Below are 14,642 nucleotides of genomic sequence, written 5' to 3'. Positions count from 1 at the left end.
TGCGAAACGTGACCGTATTTCTACGACTCTTTTACCTTCCTTCGTGGAAAACGTTGCCTTTATTCTTGAACCCGTTAAATAATTGCAAATATCGCGAGACACCCAGCGATGGTTTGCGGTGAAAGACCGAGAGGAAATAATTTCCACCTTTTTATCAACGTTGCGAGTATCTTTGCGTCTCTTGGCATTCGTTGTACCTTGTTTCTTCTACTCTGTGACCCGTGAAAATATTTTTCCGCGTTACAGTGTACAAGGGTGGGTCAAGCGAAATCGCCGCGAGCTGTTTTCTACCGAGACATCTTTAATTCTTTTTCCAAATTGAATGGGGCAACAGGGGCTAATTATTTGACTAGTTCTTCCGAGGATTTTTATCTAGTTGAAAATATCGTCCGCGCTTTTACCTCCACGTGTGGCTTAGGAACTCGTCGCGCAAGAAACGACGAGCGAAACAGGTGGCGGTAAATAAAAAGCGACAACTTGTTCGTCTTCGTTGGCCAACTCTGCTCGAGTGTGTTCTCTCGCTGAAAACGCCTAACTTGATTCAGACTTGGCCGGCTAACATTCAGTGGGATTTCCTTCTCCGTTTTTATTCGTTCGGTAACGCGTAACTCCTCGAACCTTGGCTTCTGTTTTTATCTTTCGCGACGAACGATATTGCACTCCACTTTTTCGCTTCTCCACCAGCTGAAATTTTACTTGCTCGAATGGTATCGAATATACCGGAGGACGTATCGCTATCGGTTCAAATCTATCTTCTTCTTTCATGGTTTTTGCATTTTTGCACGATCCAACCTGGCCTTAGGCTAAAAGTGCACGATGAAATTTAGCGTGAACGTCTTGCTTTGAATGTAAGGAGTTTATCGGAAAGTCAGACAATTTGGTAGTATTCTGCATGAGTATGTGTGCCAGTGTATCGGTAACTTCGATATGCTCTCTACTCGCAATGCCACTTTTCACACGAATGAATTCAATTACGTCGCCTTCTTTCTATTCAACGGATTTTTGATTCGAGGTTATTTGGCTTCTCGACCACGCGTTGTTCAACGTATTGCGGCCCGATATCGGACGCGGTAATCTGTTTCGGTTAATAATTCAGAGGCACGAAACGTTTAACAATAGCAATTATGCATGGTAATACGTAAACGCGGCACGTGTTTGCACAATATCGTGATTAACGTTAAATTACAAGTAACTCGCTCTACGAGCATTCGAATTCGCATTGGGCCGTGTTTGGTATGCGTTTATGGGATGTTTGACTTGCTGGCGATCCTGTACATTCGATGATTACATTTATTATTTCGATCCTTTATATTTATACCGTGAACGTTTACGAAGCTCCCAAGTGCGATGTACACTTAAATAAGTGTACATAAACATGTTTTAACGAGTATGAAAATTCTTTAGTAAATTTACACAAGTATAGAAAAAATATTCTTTGCTAATTTGACACAGGACTACCTGTAAATGGATAAAAGATACACAGAGTACAATGTACCAGCTCGTCGTCGATTACATATTCTATACAATGTAGATTCGGTCCTCTGGACGCATTCTAATTACAAAAACCACGCGAATGTGTTCATCACCAAGGTTCGGCCGTCTTATTCTTGGCTTTTCCACTCGTTTCTCTTCGTCGAGGCACGAAGAGCGCGCGAAAAACACACGCGCGTCCGGGCAAATTGGAATTCCAGAGGGATAACCGGGTTTCCGCTCTATTCGCTTCCCTCTTTTCGGTGCATATTCCGTCGCCCACCTCCCGGGGCCGTGGAGGGTTGAAACTTGGTGAAAAGAGGAAGAGGGAACGGCGTCGTCTCCTAGGCTCGGCTTGCCACGCGGTTAACCGTCGGGAACGACGAGCATCGATGGAGTGCTAAGCTTTTACGACGATTCCGTCTAACATTGAGTTTCCAACGGATTATTATTCGCCACCACTCGCGATTATGGTTATTTTTATTTTTATTATCATTAAGATTGGCGTCGTTCGCGATCCTTTACGAGAACCTCGTCGATCATCGTTGCGACGCTTTTACGAGGCGAACGTTACCACCAGATGATGCTTCGGTGATTAATCTTTCGATTAAGTGGCGCGTACAGGTGGATATTTTTTTTAAATTTTGGTTTAGATGAGGTAATTCATAGACTTTGTCTTTTTTTTTTTCTTATATGCATGAATAGGCACGGTTTGCACTATTTTTCACGATAATTCGTTTGCTTTGATGATTAATCCTTTGACCCAGAGCGACCTTCATCGGTGTCCATTTTACAAAATTTTGTTTTATCGGATTTAACTCGTAGCCTTTGCTTTTCGTACACGTGAATGCGCACGATTTGCAGTATTTTCACATTCGTCGTGAAATTTCATTTTTCAAATTTCATCATTCAAATTTCAAATCATTCGTTTATTTACCGTTCCACACAACTTATCAGAATGAAAAGAGTACGCAAATTTGTACAGAAATATTTTTTCGCTGCATTGGAAATATCCATCGTTTATATGCTCCGGGATCACGAAGAAAACAAATAACGAAAATCAAATCGAAAATGTGTGAACAAAAGTACCAAAATACCGTGGCCACTCCATTGGAAATATCCTGGATTAATCTCCAATCGGGGAGTGAATTTAAAAGTGTGGATAGGAAGCATTTATTCGCGAAGAATCGAGCGATAGGGATCGACTGAAACGAGCCGAACGCAAACAGCTTTCGTCGAAGTACGTTTGCATCTGGATCATATGAATTTATCGGACGGTCCAATCCGTAGCAACGGGATTAAAATTGCGGGTGTTCGAATCGATGGTGCGACGGTTTATTTTAATCACGCGCCGAAACTGATTTTCCGTGTTGTCCTGGTTTTTTTCTTACTGTTTTTCTTTCGTCTTTTTTTTGTTTTTATAGAACCGCTCGTATCGACCACGTCGAAAAACGCTATCCAAAACCCGACAGCCGTCAGAGGAAACGCGTCGGTTTTTCAACCAACCCTCGCATCGCGCATTCTCATTTTAATTGGTGATTGTTATTTGAATTGAGTTACCGCCAGCTTATACGCGTTTCCATCGCCGAATAACAAGTGAACTCGGAAACGTTGAACGGCGTGCGAGCCTCTTTGAAGCGTGTCTATTGTTTTAAATTCGTACCAACAGCCAACAGTCACCGCGCGACTGAAACAGCCGGCGAATTAATAAAACACACGAAAGTTAGATACCCAGAGATATTCAATAACTTATTTTGGATTTCACGAGGAAAGTTACAGAATCCGTGTTGACTATTATCGACAAAAAGGGTGTTTCATCCAGAAAAAGATCCAAATTTGATAAATATACAGATATAAACGTGATTAAATTCAAAAAACAATATAAGATACTTGGAATCTCCGCAAACCTAGCGTTGATTAAACCTGAGAAGCTTCCCTTATCAATGTAAAAAAGTTCCCACGGATCACCAATTCGATTTTTCCTCTCCAACGGATTCTCCTTTCCCACGAATGACCAATCTCGATCATCCTTTCCTTTCTTACCAATTCGTGCGCGAGGAAGGAGGTCGGGAATAATCGAAACGAAAAATACAAACCTCCTTCCTGTTCCTGGTCGGTTTTCGATTCCCTCCAGTGATCGTTTCGCGATACGCGGTCTAAACGGGAAGCGGAGACGTGAGGCGGCGCTTCTTAACCGGAAACCGTCCAACGAAGACGATTGCGGAGGACTTGTAGCGCTGGATAACGGATAATAGAATCTCCGCGGTAAGATGAGTTCTTCGTCGGATACTTCAGGATATTAGAAACGTGCGTGGATTGCAGACCCGCTGGTCTGGGTGACAAGAACCGGAAATGGGCATGGGTAACCGATACACCGAGTCCATCGAGAGGACCGAGACGGACGGCGAAAGGGAGATTTAACGATCCACGAAAAGTTAGAAAAATTTAATAACGAAAATTGTATTCAATTTATTATACAATGGAAAATACAACGATACTCATAAATAATCGTTGCTTCTCGTTGAGGTTTCTTGGAACACACAGACGAATTCCACTCAAAAGTAGATGTTCAAAAATATCTTTATTCGTGTTCCTGGCATTCTTATTCCAGTCGTAGCCGTCAGTTTGGAGACAAAGCACGATTCCCAAGCGGCGTGGCAGAGGGAAAAATCGATTTCACGCCATTGTTTGGTGGTCGAACGTATTACACGAGCGCGTTAAAGTTCATCAGCGCGGAATCGATTGGAGCGTGGGCGTTGTTCGAAATTATGCAAGTTCCCCGGGATTTTTGAGCGCGACCGTACCGGCTTCACGGTGTTAAAAACACCGGGATAATACCATTAACGAATAATAATCGGATCAGCGAGGAGAAATGCCCGGGTCGGCAGATATTAAAATCACACGATAAATCGCAGAGTGCCGGAGATGAAACGCAACGAATCGGAGAAACGGGCACGAATGTACAATTACGGGGCTCCGCGTTAATGAAATCGCATCGAGACGACGAATTCGAGACGTTAATTAAACAACCTAACTCCCACGTGTCGTATCGTTAAACGAGGGATCTAATTTCTTGTGCAAATCGAAAAAGAAACGTGTTTAACGCAGAGCGAATTGTCTGAACGGAACATTCTCGAATCGGTACTCGACGGACCAACGTTACATCGGCGTGTTAAATTTATTGCATCTCGAATTATGCAAATTTCTGACCAGCGATCGTTCATTGCTATCAGCGCACGCGTCAGGGCTGACAATGCGGCTGGTGGCTGTGAACGATGAGGCACATTTTTGATCGAATGGTGCAGGTGATCGTGGCACGCACAAATATAGTTTAATTAAGCTTCCGACTCATTAATAACGAACCCTCTGGGTTTGTACTTCTGTACATTTAATCCGAGTTAGAAAAATATATAAAATTTCGAGAATAAAATACATATTGCACTGCGTGGAATGTGACGTACGTTCATTTGAATTTCAAATCTTTACGTGCATCTGTAAAAATACTTTCAAAGCACGATCGAAACGTGGTACAATGAATTTAATTTCAATATAATTATATTCACCGACATTATAGACTTTCGACATACCTTAACGACTGGACAGCCCATCCACGATCAAAGAGAATTGTCGTTAGGTATGTAAAACATCGTTTCATTGTTCGTAGAACACTCAGCTTCGCAAGCTGCTTACGTTTCACGTTTGTAACGAGATGTTGCTTTTATGCGTCGCGAAATTTACAAGCTGCCTCGAACGCGAGGGGTTGCTAATTCAACTAACCCAGGCTTTTACGTTGAATCGTCTGAAAAATGTATCGTCGTTAGCGTCTTGTTTTCCTTTTGTCAGGACTATTTGATGCGGCCTTTGGCTTCGTGCGTTGCTCAAGAAAAAACGGAAAAAAGGAAGGGAAAAAATAAGCTAGATAAAATGCGAGGCCGCGTATACGTTTTACATTTACGCGAGGTAAAAGCAGGATCGCGAGCATAAAGAAGGATGGCTCGCTTAAAGCGCCGCGGCTAACGACGTTTGTATCCATTCCGAAAAGGATTATACAATATTTCCTTCTACCCGTTTCTTTACGACTCGTTTTACCAGAAAGATGAATCTTCGCACAAAGGACGCCTCGATAAACTTTGCCCTATTAAGACACGTTGACGTTTTGCCCTCGTATTTCCATAGGTTGCGTAGGTTTCTATAGTCTCCTTCCTTTCATACATTTGTAGTGTCCGCCCCTCCCATACCCAACAGTAAGAAGTCAAATAAGAACACGAAACGTAGGGTACGGGATTGGTCGCGTAGGTAAAGCGATCGACTCCCCGTGCCTTATTTTTCGTTTAGACTCCTACACATTTATGCACTCGTGAAATTACTTTTAGTCGTTGAATGCGCATTGCCATTCCTTCCAGTTTTCGTTTCTATTCCATTTTTCCTTCATCCTACAATTTAACATCTTCCCCCGTTGCGTATTTTTAATCGATTTAAACAAAAATTATTTCTCGCAATTTTAATTGAACAAGAAAAACGGGAACACTGGGGATTTATTCGATATGTTTGTTTAAGCAAAAGTTAGGTTTCATATTTAAGCGTTGAAACGTAATTTCAGTTTATAATTCAGGCTGTACTTTCCGTGGAACAAATAACGCATCAAAAGCGGTTTATCGTCTGTTTGTTGGCGGGAGTTTTGGGTTTAGATGTGAATTCTGCCAGTCTCTGAGCGAAACTAATCCGTAAGTTTAATATTGAATTAAAACCGTGGGAAGCGTCGATCACTGGGCCACCGCTGGTTTACCCTATGCAGCGCTTTTCAGAACGTCGACAAAGCCGAGCGCTGTTTAAAGTATAACGTATCGCTCGAAATAACGTCGCCTGAGTGTCAATTTTCGTACGCTCGGGCGATATGCGTCAATCTTTTTCTCCGCGTTACAGGCTAGTACTGTAGGGCTGCGGTATTATTCAGCATTTTTTTCGATCGAGGTACACGATCGGATGGAGTTCCAAATATACAAATAAAAATTGTCAGTCGAACCTCCGGAAGGGTGGAAAATGTGTTCGAACGAATCTATCCTAGTAATTACCAAATGTACATATCGACAATTGCAAACATTGCGTGCATTGCCGGGGGGTATCGGGAGCACGTTGTTGCAATCGTTCGTTGAAGTTTTTCGTGGAAAACGCGGTTGTAATCGTGGCAAATTTACCAGTCAGCGAAAATGTTTGTATTGAGAATATTAAACAAGCACGGAATTGCGGTTCGTCGAAAAATTGCTGTTGCCCGGAGAGCGAGAAACGCGAAACGTTGAATAAATAGCGGCAACTTTCGAATCGAAACAACGAACGAAAGTGCTGTTATGCATTTTTCTCTCTCGGCCAATATTCCGCGGAATCGAATAATTACAGCCCAATTAACCACGAGCCGGGCATATTTAAATGGAAATTATGTCTTTATGATTGCGGTACAACGGAAATGGTTTGCATCGTGTTACTTTCGATCTGCTGGTGAAAATGGATTCGTTTATTGCTGGGCACTTTTTTCGCTGAATACAGAAAGATATAAAGTCGAAACTGTAAATGCAAGAGTACGTTATTATGGGGTGCGATGATTTCTAGAAACTTGAGACGAGTTTCTACGTTGATATTAATTTATCGTATACTTTATAAATCCAATCTTGCATTTGCAATTTCAACTCCGTATTATATGATTATATTCGTTCTGAAGATGCCTCTCGATGCTCGTTTCTCTTATAGAAACTTCTCCATTTATATTTGTATTAGAGATACTTTCAGATATTCTCTTCTTTTCTTCAGGCGCTCGATAATAAGGTTAAGTGGAGTGTCTATAAGTAGTCGAAGTTCACGAACAGTTCCACCACATAATACCGTGCAATATTCCCAAGTTCATAAATTAGACGTAATTTCAGTAAAATTATAGCAAGTGCCCATTTACGTGCTCGTCGCGTCTTCGTACCGATTCTCCTTTCGGCTTTCCTTTCTTTCCCATTCACCTTCATCGAAAAGCGATCGTTCCTCGACCAGGTGTGCTCGTTTCGCCGTTGATATTTTCACGTGGCGCGGAAACCCCCGAAAAAATGAGGGGAGCGTTTCGGAATAGAAACAAGGGGCGGATGGTCCGAGGTCGGGTCAATTTTTCAATACCGCGACTGGCAAATATCGACTGTCGATTCTCTTTTTCCTCGTATCATTCCGACCAACGGTCCGTGCTCCCTTTTCTCGTATCGAGGCCCGACGTTGCGCGTCCCTTTGTGCGTCACGTCGATCCGATTGTTTCGAACGGAATAAAAAAAAAGAAAAAAAGAAAAAAAAAGAACAGCCTGGAAAAAGGGGAAGATTGTCGCACAAAGCGACGAGTAATTAGAACATCCGCGATATTCGACCGTCGTTTTCACCGTATCTGTCGAACAATATGAAACATATGGGGAACAGAGTCGATGGAAAATTTGTTCAGGGAAATGTTTCCCTAATGGATTCGATCACTTGTTTTATTAACCCTTTGCGCTCGAGCGGTGATTCTCGATCATCGGTAGGTTCGAAGTGTTAATAAAATGATTGTCGGTGAGGCAAAGGTGACCTGATCTGAATCTAAGCTTAGCATTCGTGGGAATAGAATACCAAGCAAGCATGTAGAGTATTCAACGGTATTTTACAACGAAAACCATTGTAATTCGAGAAGGGAACTCGTCTCTGGTAAGTTCTGTGTCAAGTGCCTTTCGTGCCAACGAACCCATATAATAATTGGTTACTCTTGACAAGTGGCTAATCAATATTTCACGAACGGAAAACAAATTTTCTCCCTCCGGTTTCGTCGAGTGTCGAAGCTCGCGCATTGAAATCGTCGAATTCATTGGAGTTAAGATGTCCTCAGCTGTCCTCGATTTATAAATGTAATATTTTATTGGTGGACTTAATGATTTTTTTGTTAAATTGATATACATGTGATTGAAAGGACGGATCGAAGGTAGTTTACAATAGAATCGGTGCTCTTACGGTACCATGCGGTATCGATGTCGAACAGGATTAATTCTAGCTGCATCGATATCGACACTTGATATCGAGTATCTGAGATTTCAATACGTTTCGGTAGTTTCCTCTAATTGCAAGGGAATCGAATAGCTCGAGTATCACGAATGTGTATCGTATCAGTCTTGTCAGTCAACGCGCGTTCTCGAAGAGGATCGATTCATTTGTATAGTATAACACGTATAGTTCCCTTTGAATTCGCTGTTGCTGCCATCGACAAATTAAATTTATTCAAACCGTTGGACTGTATTATATAATTATGATTTCTGCCAATACAGACATAAATTTCTTCTCCAATGAATAGATTAAAAACGAAGAGAATGGTTTCTGTTATCTTTCTATCGAATACGCGAAAGTAAAACAAGGCTAACAGCATTTTCCGAGGTCAAAATACATTTTCCAGCGTAAGTCGGCTCGATAACGACCAGAATCGTTTACCTTACCGGATATCGAGTTCTCCTCCGTCAAGAACGCTCATTGGTTGCCAGTTATCGGGCCGATAAAACCGATCGAGTCGAGTGGATCGGAGTTCCCGTCGACAAATAAAATTAAGAACAAAGTTCGGGCAAGTTGCATCGCGTTCGCTGATTGGAGTTTCGCGCCGAGTAATCCGCTCAAATCGATCCGGATCCGTTCGTCGAACGAACGGGATGATCGATCGTTTAATTTTCGCTATATTCGAAATTCGTAACGATAACCACTCACGTCAGTCGCGTTGATCACCGCCGGAAATTGTCAGATTATTTTGGGACCGAACTGGATCTGAAACAGGAAGAGAATTTTACATTTAAACGGGGTATCGGTCCTTGCTTCGTGCTAGGTAAAATTTGATAAATAACTTGGGTCACGAGAAATCCTTAGAAATTCTTAGAAATTAGAGAGACTCTCTTAGAAATCCTTTTATATAATAATTATTATTTTATAGCGATATAATAAATATAGATATAGATTGTGAAGGAAGTATGAGTTGGTTAGCATCCTAGCGCGAAAGCTCGAGGACTGTTAAGGCTCGACGTGCATATCGATTAACCGTTAGTTAAACATCCAGGGCTTATGAAGGCCTATCGGGTTGTCGGTTTAATCGAGGACGATTCATTTCCTGTCGAATCAGGGAACGGGAAGGCAGCGCGTGCTGGCCATATATCAGACCGGTAGTAAACGCAGCTGCGAAACAGACACGACGGTCGACAGTAGAACTGACTCGTATCTGGTCAGACGGCACCGTGAACGGCCGGACTATGCTTACACTAACGTTGCATCGATGAATACCCCATGAACCATTACGAGGGAAGAAGATTAATCAGTTCTGGATTATTGCGTGAATTTTATCCCATGTTTATAAGTAAACAATAAAAAAGTAACGCAGAAGCCACGACTACTTGGATCCTTCTTTTTCTCGTCCATTTTCGTTCTGTCTTCGGATCGGTATCGACTTCAACGAGCGAGAACATTTCTGACGGTTGTTCCCCTGCGTGGAAATTGTTCCGGGAACATTTCACCGGAAGCGATATTTCTTCGCGGCGCAATACACCTCGCGTATCCATTTGCCTCTGTTTACCCGACGGAACCAAAGACACTTTTATTCACTTTCCCCCGTCTGTGATTTATCGAGTCCATTCTCGGAGCAAAGGTGAGCGCAGCAGAGTGTACCCGTGCTCCGTCAGACGAAGCGAACGTTCTCGGAGGTTTCTCTCCTCCTCTAATACACGCAGATAAGGGAAGTGGAAACCAAATACGAGGGAAATACTCGACGGACTAATAAAAGGCCGAGGAAACAGCGTTGGGAAACAAAATGATTCGTGTTACGTGTAGCCACGGGGCAACGTGTTCCTCGAAGGGTCTCTCTTTAATTCGAAACGCAAGCACCCGTTCAGCTACATGCAAATGGTACCCTTCGTGTAGGTGATACCTCCTTCGTTAAAATAATTCTTGGCCAATGGCTACTGCGATGTAAAATTTATAAAAATTTTCCAAAAAAGAATTTGATTTGGAATCTTTTCTTTTTCTTTTTAATAAAGTTGGTAATCTTCCTTTAGCGAGATTAAAAGAATTTTTCATTAACATTGTTCATTTTTTGTCCGTTCAGGTAATTCCGCCAATGTCTGCAATACCCGGACAACATTTCAGCAGAAACGTCTGGTCGAAATTGCCCTGTCAACATGCTGTTTGCTGATAATATACGAGGTGGTCGGAGACACCCCCGCACCAGGTACTGCTCTATTTTCCCTTCAAATTTAACCTAGCATTTATTACGTTCAATCCATCCCCTTTAAGAATCCAATATACATCTAACGACAGACTCTTTCACGAGATAATCTCAATAAAAATTCTCGAAAAGTGGCCTAACAAATAACGAAAAATAATAACGACGCAGTGTCGCTAGTGTTCTCGTTCGGTTATCAATTCCCTTTCAATTTAAAGAGATACTTCCCAGGAAAACCCTGCCAGCCAGAAGATATATAAACCAACAAGAACGTACGCCAGCTCGAGAAGTTTTCCAGCGACACTTTGAGAGGCGGTGTCCCGCGAAATCGTAGGGGGTAAATTCGCGCGTGACCGCGGGCGTTCGAATACTTTTCCAGAATACATCCGCGACGAGGAAAACGGGATAACAGATTGCACGGGGGGGCAGGCTCGCGAGAAGTCTGTCGCGCGGATTCCTTCCACTGGAAACTTTCGAGCGTAAATCCGCCCTCCACACGGAGGGGATAAGCGGCACGCCTAATCCGCGACGTCGCCGAGGATTTAGTATGTTCTCCGACGCGCGATCGAGTCGAGAACCCTGCTCTCGGGCGCGATTCAGATTTTATCGGAATTTTTAAAAAAAAAAAAAGTTATTTCGTAATTGGTTAGGTTTCCGTGTCATACGGTAGCATTATTGTTATTAAAATGGGTGTATTCACGGAATGCAATTAACTTGAGAATTGTTCAGATTGGTGTTTGTAGGGGAGGAATGCATCCGTTGAATCAAAGAAAAATTAATTAAACGTATCCATAAAAATTCTCTCCATACATTCGAGGGTGCTTCACTCTTTCAACGTGAATATCAACCAGTATAAAAAAAGAGGACGTGCGCTATTTGTCTCTATTCGACGTAGCTACATAAAAATCGAAACGTTCAAGTGAGCGATGGTCCCCGTCGGTCAGGTTAGGTACTCCACGTCGCTCTGCCGTGAATGTAAAACATTTACGAGACGTACAATTGACGGGGGCGAATAGAATGTTAGAGGGAACGGTATGAATCTCCAGCGACGGGAAGTTCTTTGGAAAAGGGAGGCTCGGGCTTGGAATAACCGTGGATCGAGTCTCGTCGAACGGAAATAAACGCGTGGCGGAGGGACGAAACGAGGACAGGAAGAAGAGCGACGGGTTTGCTGGAAATTTATGTCCCCCGGAATCCGTAACGGTTCGCGTTGCTCGCTGTTTACCCGAAAAACTTCTCCATCCGCGTGTTGCCAGTGAATCTCTCGGCCGCGACAGACGTAAGCGCGGTTGACGTCCTGATACGAGGTGGAACATAAAAGCATGAACCACGAAGCGTCGATTCTCTTATTGCGAATTAATCCTTCCATAGCAGCGATAATTCTTGAAGACTTTTTAAAGTTGTATATCGAATTCTGTTTTTTTTTTTTTTTTTTTTTTTTGTAATTTGTTTATTAGAGATTTATTCGTACATCTTCTCAGCCTTTTATATACTTTTGGGAAAATCTTTGCAAGTTTCACTAGGATTCTTACAACTTTCACATTGATCGAAAACCTCAACGTGTCACAATAAAATGTATTTCACTCGATTTCCACGTTTCCGTGCATCAAATTCGCGGTGAATTTATCAATTTTATCAGTGAAAGATGAAACGCGGATTTTCTTGGCGTTAGGACGTTCGCTGTCGATTGAAATGGTTCGCAGCACCTGTCTCGACTTGGCTCGAACAAAAAAAAAAAAAAAAAACGTGGCCGTTGTCTGAACGAAAATAACGTTGATTTCCATTCTGACACGGCAGATTTAATTATCGCTGCCTAAGCCGGCGTAGAATTGTTGGAGAGTCGATTGGGTTTCTCTCTCGCGTTTCATTCGGATCCTGGCGCCGCCGCGCTTCCATTTAAATTCAATGCTTAAATCGCGTAATTAGAGGGAAAATACCCGCGCGGTATTCCTCAACGGCAGACGAACAACAATCCGGGATGTAATAAGTTCCGAATTAGCGAGGCGATTACACCTCGAGCTTTATTGATCTCTTTACGGTTTCTTTTTGTAGTCTGAACATCGTCATTCTGTTAGTGGTATTTCCTTTAACCCTTTACCGCATCAATTTTATTCTATTAAATAGAAAAACGGTAAACACGATTCGATACTGTCTCAAGTTGAGATCACTTTTTTTTGGAAATAGAATTATTCGAGAACTTGTGTGAATTGAAATTGGCAAAATAAAGGACAACATAAGAAACTATATGTTCAACAATTGCCAAGCGTGGTAAAAACCACAGTTTTTCCCACGACTCGATAGCGAAGCGCAATCTCAAGGTATCGTCCCACATGAAATGAAATTTGAAATCCAACCACCGTTAGCTGGGATAAGAACACTTGGCGGTCGCAATAAAGATTTCGCCGGAAGGATATCCGGGGAGGAAAGTAAAATTTGTCGAGCCGGGAGATTCAAGGGGCACCGTTCCAACTCTCGTTATTAAGGTGGCCCTTTATTTGACAAAATAAGCCCGATCTATCGCTCCGACGAACTGCTACTCTATCGATTTCGCGTCTATCGAGGATTTCAATGTTTTATGGGGGAAAGACGACACACGGGAGAACACGGAGGATATCTAGCGTGCGTATGTCGAAATAGTTCCCATAAATAGGGATTCCGACTCGTTGATCCTGTCGGACTCCTATGCACTTCCGGTTCCCGTTGCGTTTCGACGAACTTCCCGTGCGAAACATGGCTTTTATTAAGATTACCGGACAATCAGATGGAATTTTCTCACGTGTCTCTAAGTTTCATTTAAAATTCAAGCATTAGGGTACCCCTACCTTGCTCGTTTTAGAGATATTCTGTTTGTTGTAGTTTCAGCTTTAGCCACAGTCACGTGGAGTATTGTGTCTGGGAGTCCAAAAATCATGCTAGCGCGTATCTTTTCTTTTTTTTTTTTAACCGGTAAATGCCTTTAAAGAGCCGTATCAATAACCCCATTAAGTTTCGAATCTCCACCTCAAACAGTTGCCTCTCTAAAAAATTCTCAAGACGTTCCAGTTTTCTCCATCTTCTTTTCCATAAGAATTGCGCTCGAGGAAAGATATTCCAAAGCTCAATTTGCTATATATATAAAAAAAAAAAGTCCAATCTAGCCCCGGTTAAACAGATAACGCCCATCCGACTACGATTTCGCACTACCAGGCTCGATTTCCCGAGCGTAAACACGCGATAACTTCGAACGACCATTTTTCATTCGGGGCGGTGGCGTCGCGACGGAAAAGCAATTTTGGGCGAGGCAATGTTGGTCTCGACCGCGAAATCACGGCGATAACCGATTAATTATAACGACGAAACGCGCACGCGAACCGAGCTCGTCCCTTTTATCGGTTTCGCGCTGTACCGCGAAGCGTTGACAGGCGTAGTCGAGGGGTTATTAACGCTCGCGCAATTTTCATTCCCAAGCTAGTCAACGAAAACGTTCCCGTAGACGACGTTCGCGCCGTTCGCGGCAATGATTCATAATTCATTGTTTATTCACGCGGAAACGGAACCACTTGTCCTCAGGATTCAGGATTTATTCAGCCCGAAAGAGGATCCTGGGCGACGGTCGTCGGGTCCTCGTCGCGGAAAACGCTTAATTCGCGAGCTCACGGTTTTCCTCGAGACTTTTTCCTGGCCGGGCAAGGTAGCTGAATTTAATTAAGAACTTCACGAGCGCGCAGGCAAAAAGAAAAGCGCGCCTCACCGCAGCGAGCCGCGTCGCCCCTTTCGTCGCCGTAATATTACCCCGTTTCACTCGTTCGCGCCAGGGCCGCATCGGAGAGCCATTCTCTTTCGAAGGATCAATTTTAAATTCAATTCGGTGAGAGGAAAGGGAGAGGGAGAAGACTCCGTAACGCGAGCTTTCATTTAGAGTCACTTGAATATGGGAATATTTGATTGTTAATAAATT

The 14,642-nt window shown here is 42.8% G+C and overlaps 1 protein-coding gene across 9 annotated transcripts in view; it reads right to left on the bottom strand.

The window, feature by feature from the left end:
• The window catches only part of LOC128891563 (protein-tyrosine sulfotransferase), a 155,651-nt gene that overhangs the window by 25,240 nt on the left and 115,769 nt on the right, over nucleotides 1-14,642 (bottom strand). For 4 of the 9 annotated variants that reach the window (XM_054151140.1, XM_054151146.1, XM_054151147.1 and 1 more), the window contains one exon: nucleotides 9,208-9,264. The exons of 2 other annotated variants lie outside the window; for them this stretch is intronic. The gene's annotated coding sequence lies outside the window, so the exon portion shown is untranslated. The remainder of the gene's footprint in view (nucleotides 1-9,207; nucleotides 9,265-14,642) is intronic. 3 more of the 9 variants (XM_054151139.1, XM_054151142.1, XM_054151144.1) reach the window with 1 other exon arrangement.

Source organism: Hylaeus anthracinus, unplaced genomic scaffold, assembly GCF_026225885.1.
Source record: "Hylaeus anthracinus isolate JK02 unplaced genomic scaffold, UHH_iyHylAnth1.0_haploid 12002, whole genome shotgun sequence".
NCBI classification, from domain to species: domain Eukaryota; kingdom Metazoa; phylum Arthropoda; class Insecta; order Hymenoptera; family Colletidae; genus Hylaeus; species Hylaeus anthracinus.
The sequence above is the reverse complement of the archived record's forward strand: the minus strand, read 5'-3'. Positions and strand labels throughout refer to the sequence as shown.